Source organism: Mustela erminea, chromosome 2 (assembly GCF_009829155.1).
Source record: "Mustela erminea isolate mMusErm1 chromosome 2, mMusErm1.Pri, whole genome shotgun sequence".
NCBI lineage: Eukaryota > Metazoa > Chordata > Mammalia > Carnivora > Mustelidae > Mustela > Mustela erminea.
Window position 1 is genome coordinate 79,389,250 of NC_045615.1, and position 10,304 is coordinate 79,399,553.

Below are 10,304 nucleotides of genomic sequence, written 5' to 3' on the forward strand. Positions count from 1 at the left end.
ATTCAATGGCAAAATGAATTATTTTCTTTATTGTCACTTATAAAAAAATTGATGACAGATTCTTGCTCCATGTGAGAGGATTGCACTGTTAACTCTAAATATCTCTCAATGTGTGTGTGTATACGATAATAATAAGTATATTTACACAGCTAGTCCTCAGAACATCTTAATGTTGCTATTAAACACAGTGAAACATAGTGGATGATTTAAAAAAATACAATGAGATAAATCAAGAAAAGCATCATTTTTAGGATTATTGTATGTATTATATAATACTAAGGCCCAGTTCCTGGAGAATTTCATTAATAAACCTCAAAAATTGTATTGGGCCAATTTGCTGTAATTTAAAAATCCACATGGTTAGAGTGTTACTAAAGCATACTTGTTTTCCTAGATTGTCTTATAAATAAAACCAAAAGGTTGCCTCTTGCCTTAATATCTTTTGCAAATATTTGTTTTAGCAAAAATTGTGATACTATTCTAGTGTTCGGAAAATTAATAACAGTGCCCGTGTTCTGCTCAATAAGAGATGAGAAAACTCTCTTTTTGCATATAAGCAGAAGTTTTTGAAAAGCAAGAATCATTTATTTGATCTATTAAGCTGGGTATGTAGGGCAGATGGTATATGTAGGGCACAGGGAGAAATCTTGGTGCACTGGAGGGACAGAGCCATAGACAGTTGGGCCTGTGGTTGATGTTAATAGACAGGTGGGTCTGATCAGGAAGACACCTGATTGTAAAGGTGGGATTGCATAACACCAGCACCTTTCACATCCAGCTGACACTCTTTAGCCCCTAGAATAGGTAAAGTTGACATTGTGCCCTTCCTCTATCCTAGGCTGGCCACTTGAGAGACAAGATTCAGGCAATGGCTTCATGTGGGGCTGCTGGTCCATCCTCTGTTCTCTGCATTTAAGCATCCTGAGACTTAGAGTTCTGCTTTTCTATTGTGTGTCTAATTGCTATGGGGGTGATCTCTTTCCAGATGACCCTTGGCACCAATTAGCTACTGTCATCCGTGTGGAAGGAAGTCTGCTCTGTAAAATCATTGGATCCTATTTATGTTGAGTACAACTGACCTTCAGGAGAAATGTTTCCGAAGAGACAAGAAACTGTCTTCTGGTTTTGGCTCTGTTGGCTGTGCACACCTGTTTTGCTCACTCATTGAATTCTGTTGGAACATTGGAACTCTACCTTTTTGGAGCTCTGGCAGAGATCTCAAAGGAAGGAAATTTGGCAGGGTGGAGAAAAACGTGGGTTTTGAAGATGGGAAGACCTGGTTTTTGATGTTGTCTCTGCTAGGTACATCACAAGAGTGTTAGTGATGAGTAGAATTAGTGATGATGTGTGATGTGTCCGGCAACTTTTTTTTTTAGCATGAGGTAGAAGCCCAATAGGAGGTAGCTATTATGAAAAATAGTCTCATTTCTCCCATTTCACCTCCCTGATCTTGCAGTTTTAGCTCCATTCATTCAGAAGTCATAAGTGGCTTGATTATCTCTCATTTCCCTCATTTGACTGTGGCTGTGGGAGAATGAATGGACAATGGAAAAGGGTGAGAAAAACTGTGAAGGACAATGGGATAGTAGCAGACTCTTAGCGGTATATTCGTTAAGACAGACTTTTCGAAGGCTTCTCACATAGGGAAGTATGTTTAATTTAACCCAGCAAACACTTGTGTTCCTCATACATTTATTATTCTGATCACATGGATAAGGGGTCACCATGATTATCACAAGCTTGGGTGAAGCTTTCCTATGCTGCTTTGAGGAAGGAGCCTTGACCTGGTTAAAGTGAATCTACTTTGATAAATCAAAAACATTTATTAAAAAAGATACTCTACTTCCAAGGATCTTTTCCATCAACTTGCTTTTCTTGGTTGCCTATCACATGGCTACATCATTTTTAGACACCAAATGAAAAGCATGTGTAACAGAGCACAGAACTGCACTTCTGGTCCATGTTACCATGGGTAACGTCCAATATGAAAAATGGGCTTTCTTGCAGTAGAACACACCACTTTAATTATTACATGCAGTATGGAAACATGAATATTTATACAATTAGAAACTTGGAAACATTGCACAAATTCTTTCTAGTTGGACCCTTACATAGACACTTTCCTCGCAATCTGCTCTATAAACGTAGACCAAAGATGAAATATTGTGGCAGCCCTAAATTCACTGGTTCTAGAAAGAAATGCTATAAAATTGGTCCCATGAAATAAAATTGTTAGCACAGAGTCTCAAAGTTGCTTCAATTGTTTGTTTATGTATGTATGTATGTATGTATTTATTTTTTGGTGTCTATTTTCACTTGAGCAGTGGTAAGGTGTTTTTTTATTCAAAACTTTTGTTCTACTTGGTTTTGTGTGACGAAATTAAAATCACACACTGGGGTGCCTGGGTGGCTCTGTGGGTTAAACCACTGTCTTTGGCTCAGGTCATGATCTCAAGGTTCTGGGATGGAGCCCCACATTGGGCTCTCTGCTCGGCGCAGAGCCTGCATCCCTGTCCCCCCCGCCTGCCTCTCTTTCTACTTGTGATCTCTCTGTCAAATAAATAAATAAAATATTAAAAAAAAGAAATTAAAATCACACAAAGCAAGCATGTGGCTAATTAGAATATTTGAACAGTTCACTTAAGGTTGTAAATTGGGTCTTACTATAACCCCCTTTTACGGAATTTTTTTCATATTTTCTCCTTTGGATTCTAATTTTTGAGTGCAAAGATAGATCTTATGTATGTTCAAAACTTAATTTGACTCATTTGGAAACACATAAAACACACCTGTATATACATACATAAGTACCCATGCAATTAAAGTTCAAGACCTAAATCTTCTTAAAATTTTACAACATAGGATGCCTCTAGCTTGTCCTCATAAAAAATTGTGCCTCTGCTAAGGGTTTCATTTTTACGTTTCTTAGATAAAAGTAGCCAGAGTTTGATTCTCTGCTAGATTCATGTGTTATTTTTTTATTGATGTGAAAATAAATTTACTTGAGTTCTTGTCATGTTGCTGGACTTTGCATAAATTGTTGCACTAGGTTTTAAGATTTTTTTTATAATTTTTAAAATTTTTTTTATAAACATATAATGTATTATTAGCCCCAGGGGTACAGGTCTGTGAATCGCCAGGTTTACACACTTCACAGCACTCACCATAGCACATACTCTCCCCAATGTCCATAACCTCACCACCCTCTCCCTACCCCTCTCCCCCCGGTCCCCTTCAGTTTGTTTTGTGACATTAAGAGTCTCTTATGGTTTGTCTCCCACCCCGATACCATCTTGTTTCATTTATTCTTTTCCTATCCCCCAAACTCCCTCACGTTGCATCTCCACTTCCTCATATCAGGCAGATCATATGATAGTTGTCTTTCTCCAATTGACTTATTTCGCTAAGCATAATACCCTCTAGTTTTATCCACATCGTTGCAAATGGCAAGATTTCATTTCTTTTGATGGCTGCATAGTATTCCATTGTATATATATACCACATCTTCTTTATCCATTCATCTGTTGATGGACATCTAGGTTCTTTTTATAGTTTGGCTATCGTGGACATTGCTGCTATAAACATACAGGTGCATGTGCCCCTTCAGATCACTATGTTTGTATCTTTAGGGTAAATACCCAGTAGAGCAATTCCTGGGTCATAAGGTAGCTCTGTTTTCAACTTTTTGAGGAACCTCTATGCTGTTTTCCAGAATGGTTGCACCAGCCTGCATTCCCACCAACAGTGTAGAAGGGTTCCCCTTTCTCCGCATCTTCGCCATAGGCTTTAAGATTTTTAATCACTTTAAATTAATAGTAATTGATTAAATTAATGGTAATTCTGTATCTAACTGAGGATTAGATTGGTAGTATTATTTAATAGGAAAAATAACTCATGCAAGACCATGAATTTAATGCAGTTTATTCATCACCCTGTAGTATCCTCTGTGAATAGAGGCCCAAATTACTGATTCTTAGTGATACTTTGGGATATTGAATCAGCAAAGAAAAAGAATCATTCTGCATGAAAATATCCCTCAGGTCTTTCAGTGGCTACAAATACTGAATCCAGATAAGATGTTCTGCCTATTATTCATCCTCATTTGCTTTGAGCTCCTCTGTAGTTATTTCGGTACTTGCCAGTACCAGCAAGGGGAAAAGAAGCCCATTGTTGGGGAGAAATTTGTGCAGTAAGTTGGTTATCATATGCCGCTCAATAAACACTGATGACCCTCTGTTATTTCAAGAATGTACTATTCTAAGTCTATAAGGGATGTTGTAACCTCATCCTCCCCAACTTCACTCACCTGTATTTAATCAGGATTGCGACTGATGGAGGGCTTAAAAAGATAGGAAAGGGGATTTAGATTTGAGACAATAGGCAACACCACTGCCTGGCATCTGTCCCCTTAAAAATCTTGTCTTCCTGAGTATGTACCCAGCATTATGGGAAAATAATGCCATCATCTATGCCAATCCATTTTTTGGGTTTGACCTAAGACCTTGAAGAAACCTGAGAACTTCGAGGCTTTTTGTCTTAAGTAAATATTTGGAGAAGGTTTCAGAGACAATAGGTTCAAATAATTGTGTAGAGAATGAGAGTAGCGGCATGGGAGTCTTCACCAGCTCTTGTAGTCAGAAGACTTTTTTTACGAGAAGGACTTTTAAGGAAAGCCATGAGTAAAGAGATAGAAGAGGCTTAGCGCTGAGAAGTGGGAGGTCACCTGAGATGTGGCAGTGGGCTGGATGGTGGGTTGGAATGGAATGGGAGGGAGAATGAGTCCTTCCTTATGAGGAGCTGGAATCCTTCCTCCCTTACCTATGCTCCTTTGGAATGAAGAACAGCTGCTCACCATCCATACCACTGCATGATTTAATCTGCCAACTTTTTTCTGGGAATGAAATAATCCTGATTCCTTCAGGTTTTCATCATGGTGTCTGTTTCCTGGCTCTTGATTCCTTTCCACTGATTTTTCTCCAACTCTCCTCATCACAGTAATAACTGGGAGATCCAGAGGGGTACACCACTGCTGTATGCAATGGGAGCACGACTAAAACCACCTTTAAAAGCATCTTCTGTTGGCACAGCTAGTTACTGTATTGTCTGACTCTGTTTACTATGTGATCTGAAGAAAGGGAAGTTACCAGTCTTAATGGGTTTATATTTTTTTCTCTTGAAAGTGGAAATTTCAGTAGTAGTTTGTCTGTATTTGACTCTTTTTCATTTTCCTCTGATTTTTTCCTGTGCTATTTTTTCTATTGCCCAGTTTTTTTAGACAAATGGATTGTTTTCTACTTGTTTTCATTGGAGTTAAAAGTGTATAGTGTCTTTTGCTGGTGACGGCATTGACTCATTCATGCACTCAGGAAATATTTCTCAATTCCTAGTATGTGAAAGGCTGCATTCTAGGTGGAGGAAAAATACTGTACAGACTCCAGGTAGAGTTAAAATACTGAACAAAAATAGACATAGTATCTAGAGTCTTGTGTGGGGGGGGAGAAAGACGTTAATAAATAGTTGTATAAAGGATTATATAGTTAAAAAATGGAAACATGGGATTTTGAGGAAAGAGACAAGGTTGTATGAGAATACAGAAAAAGGACACTTACTTGGAATGAGATAAGGCCTCCCTGGGGGAAGGAAAGGCACTTGAGTTGAAATTTGAAGGGCAAGTGAGATGAATTAATTACACAAAGGGGCAAGTATGTCAAGAACTACATTCTGTGTAGAGGAAATACCATGTTCAAAGTGTTGTATATTTACCACATGGTCAGCAGAATTGAATTTCCTTAAATTTGTACTGTCAACTTAAACTCTTTAAGTTTGAGCTTCCCATTTCCTTTCACCTTATTTGGAGTCCCCCAGTTAAGAGTTCCTGTAATATGCTGATCCCATTAAGGGATTTGATTCTTTCCTGATTAAATAACAAAATTTTGTATTGTGTTATGTTGTCTTCAATTTCAGAGCTGAGTGAATTGGTTTGTAAAAGGAAATGCAGAATTCAAGATGAGCTTATGTGACAGGCAATCTGGCTACCTCAGGTGAGCGTACGTGTGGTTTAACCCAGCTCCAGAGTATTCATGTGTATGTGGGTGTCCTTTAGTAGATATTCCCTGGACTTTGACATATGTAGCTAATCAAAAGAATTACTTTTTAAAATTCATTCTAACTCCATAGAGCTCTGCCTTGGTATTCTTGAATCAAAAATAGCACTTCAATTTCACCTTCAATCCTAGACTTCATTTAATATTTCTCTTACCGAACCTTCTATATCCGTGTAGACATACACTGCAACAGGTACACACTGCTCTTTTTCCTGCTTGTGGCCGACAGATGCTAAGGTTCCCCAAATTCCCTAAATTCTAAGAAAATTTCATTGCATAGAACAGCCTCCTTAGAAAATGGCGATAATTATATATGGTTCTTTAGCCGGATTTCCCAGTTCTGGCCCTCCTGCATATCCCTGTGGATTTCTAGTCCTGCTTTGATCTCTAACATCTACTTGATTAATCAAGATTCCCCAAATTCCTTATCTTTCCTTAAACTCTGTGGTCCCTAAGATTTGACTTAATCACCCTATGGACTATGGACTTTTGCTTAAATATCTTAGTCTTGAGCCCTAATTCACTATCCTTGCACACCTATTCTTTAAGTACAGAGGGCATATTGCAACGTCATGTGCCTTGGAACCATGTTGATGTCATGTAAACTTTTCAATAGGAGGGGTGTGCGAAAGATACAATGGAAATGAGAGGTAGAGTGTCCTCGAAACTGCTGTTTTTTATTTCAAAATAATTAACATGACAAAGTGGCATGTTTTGGGGTACCATATTGTTGTTTCCTTCAATCTCTCCCTTTCTTCCCCTTTACTCTCACTTCTCCTCTATCCTCCCAGCCCCCAACACAAATGTTAATGCTCTGATGCTTTGGATCATAAATTCTCAATGGTATTTCCTTCTGAGGAAATTTTATATAGTCATCAGACCAAGTGAGGTAATCACCTTCAGGGGTATAAATAATTATGTATATAATGTTGGCAAATTACCTTAACTTCATTATGTGGCAAAATGTTCCTAAATCCTTAATTTATTTATGAGTACAATTTAACATACATTAATTGAAAATCTAGGCTGTGTCAGGCACTGTGCTATGAATTTTGTGTTGAAAATAACATAGTTTCTGAGGAGCTAACATTCCATTGTGGGAGAGTGTACAAAAAAGTATCATAAGATACAGTAAATGTTTTAATAGTTGTGAACCAAGCACTGCAGGAACTAAATTTAAGCACTTTCGTTGAATTCATGGACATCCTGGAAACAAGCTTCTACTTGTTAAGCCATTATATGTACAGCTCTGGACAGATTCCAATGTTAAAAATCAAAATTTAATTATATGAGTTGACATAAAGCTCTTTTTCGTGTAGCCACTAAAATAGAGATCGCTGGTACATATTCAGCTCCTTTTAAAATTGTTGAATTATTTTAAGTAACAACAACAACAAAAAACTATGATCATATTTTTTTATCAGCTGCCAACAAAGGCCTCTGCTTATATCATATTTCCAAGGAATTTCATGTTGTAACTAAGTTTATTTTGAGGACAAATTATGTCAACGGAATTCATCAAGCCCTAATTTTATTTGTTCTATGTTCTAAATTCCTGGTCATCTATGAAATCTACTATCTCGTCAGCTTTGTAATCTTGTCTCATTAACTTCCCTCAGTACAGGAAAATTCTCCAAGAAACATTTAATACCTAGATAAGAAGGGAATCATATATTTTTATGCTTGCTAATGTGAAATTCACATTTATTATGTGATATTTTCTTCTTTCATTATTTCACGTGTTAAACCTTTAACGCTTTCAAACCTTAGCAATATGATAAAGACCTTAAAAGAAGGTCTTTATGAAGACCTTCATAAAATGAAGGAAAGTTTCATTTAAGGTCATACACACAATAGCTACTCAGATATTATTGAATGCAAGAATACTAATGTATTTTCTTAAAATATGTCCTCCTAGAAGATTTTCCATACAGATTGTATCTGCGTGATGTGAGATAATGGGAGAATATTGGAGGAGGTTGTTCTCCGAGGGCTCTGAACGTATTAACTTATGCAATTCTCCTTAACAACCAGGAAAGGATTAATCTTATAAATTCTTTGAATGGTTTCTAAACTATGGGTATCTAAACTTTCCTCTCTTCTTAACTTGCTTCTCAAATATTAAGGTAAAATTATTTAGAACTTGAAAGTAAGGCAAAAAGAGAATTGCTTGACTTTCTTTGTTAAGCTATGGGATTTTCTAATAAGTTCACCTAAAGATCATCTGCTTTAAGAATATTAACTTTTCTTGATTTGATGTTTACTGGTATCCATGAGAACATTTTACAACTTGGCAACCATAGATATTAACTTACAGAAAACTGAGAATGTGCACGTATTTATTTTTCTGGTTGTAATGCAAATGATTTCAGCCCAGTAAAGAGGATAATCCAAATTTATGGTTTCTGGCGGTTAAGGAAAATAATCTGTTCTTCTTGTTTTGCTCTAATTTGGCAATCTTATTTCAGATTTCTTTTTCTTTCTTTTTTTTTTTTTTTTACACTAACTCTCTCTATATTGGGCAGTCTATTTCAGTATAGGGGATTAGCAAGATACACTGGCTTTGCTTCCTGCTTATTTCCTCGTTAATAGTTCAGGAAAACTTTAGTATGTATCTGTATGAGAATTCCGCTGTTTTAATGTTTTGAAAATTATCTGACAACAATCCTGTGACCGCTTTCTACAATTATGACAATAACTTACCAACAAGTTTCCTTCCCTACAATCTCTGCACTAGTTCCCTATCAACTTTATATTCTACTTTTAAACCACCACTTCAGCAAAACAAAAGACTTACCCATCAGAGCAAGACTAGATTCATTGTGGAGCACAACACCCTTTGTATTCATTTCCTAGGGTGTCATAAGTAACTACCACAAATTGGTGGCTTAAAATGACAGAATTCTATTCTCTCACAATTTTGGAACACAGAATTCCCAAAACGAGGTGTTAGTAAGGCCTTGCTTTTTCTGAAGGTTTTAGTGGAGAATCTCCTCTTTGTCTCTCCCAGCTTCTGGTAGCTATTGGCATTTCTTAACTCTAGGCTGCAAAATTCCAATTTCTGTAACTATGTTCATAAACTTCTCTTCTCTGGGCTTTCTCCTCTGTGTCAAATATCCTTCTGCCTCATTCTTATAAGGACACTTGTCATTGCATTTGGGATCCACCCAGATAATCCTGTTAATTCTATTTGCAAAAACCATTTTCCAAGAGATTGCCTTCACCAGTCCTGGGGATGAAGGTATGCACATATCTTTAGGGGGCTACTACTTAATCCGCTACACTGTCTGTATCCCTCTCCAGCTCAGTTATCCATCCTTACCCTCTACTGCTTCTCAACAATGTTTCTGTTTATTTCTTAATCCCTACCTTACCCCCAGCCCACTAAATCTGCTCATTGCAATTTATTGTTTCTGTTGTTCAAATGCTTTCTCTTCCTAGAGTACTCTCCCTTTCTTTTTTTATGTGGCTGGTGTCCAAGCTTCCTTCAAGCAGACCCACCACCCACTCCCATCCTGGTGGTTTTGTTCTGTGCCTTCATTGCCGCCTGAACAATCTACTGCTGCTTACTGAGTTCTCTTATCTTTTCTCCCTCGGTATATGCCTGTGCCCCCACTCATATCTTAGGTACAGGGTTTGGATTATGTCATCTTTGATTTTCTACAAACTCACACAGGGCCTGTAAATAGTAGTCATTCATTAAGACTAGAAAATGAGTCAATGAGTCTCTGACCATTTGTTACTAAAATTTAGCTAACTTCTTTTTTTTTCCCACATCATCTAAAACCTTACTCTATTCTGTTACATCTAGCATTTGGATTATAGATTATTTTATGTTCTAGTAGTTTCTTATCTATCTTGGGCTGTATTAGTTAGCTTAAACTATAAACCTTGAAGGACAGAAATTCATGTCTCTTGTGCTGTATATGTTGGGAACATGGAAATAGCTTGCTAACGATTTGTTAACTTAATCCCCACCGGAAATATCTAGAATATAAGTATATTTTAGGAGGAGGATAGTGTGGTTTAAATTCATTTTTTACTATTTTCACCCTGATAGGGAATCAAACTCTACTTCTCCGCAATTTAATAATGCTTTAGAACTTAGATAAATTATGTTCCTATTGGAATATCTAGTTTCTGGTCTAAAAAAATACTGTTAACCTGCATGAAGTCAGTTTATAGAATTTCATTTGACTT

General features: G+C 37.0%; 1 long non-coding RNA gene across 1 annotated transcript in view; it reads left to right on the plus strand.

The window, feature by feature from the left end:
- The window catches only part of LOC116584689, a 168,285-nt gene extending 166,041 nt beyond the window's left edge, over window positions 1–2,244 (plus strand). Inside the window, exon 6 of the long non-coding RNA XR_004283284.1 lies at window positions 986–2,244. This is a non-coding gene — a long non-coding RNA (uncharacterized LOC116584689). The remainder of the gene's footprint in view (window positions 1–985) is intronic.
- The last annotated feature ends 8,060 nt before the right edge of the window (window positions 2,245–10,304 follow it).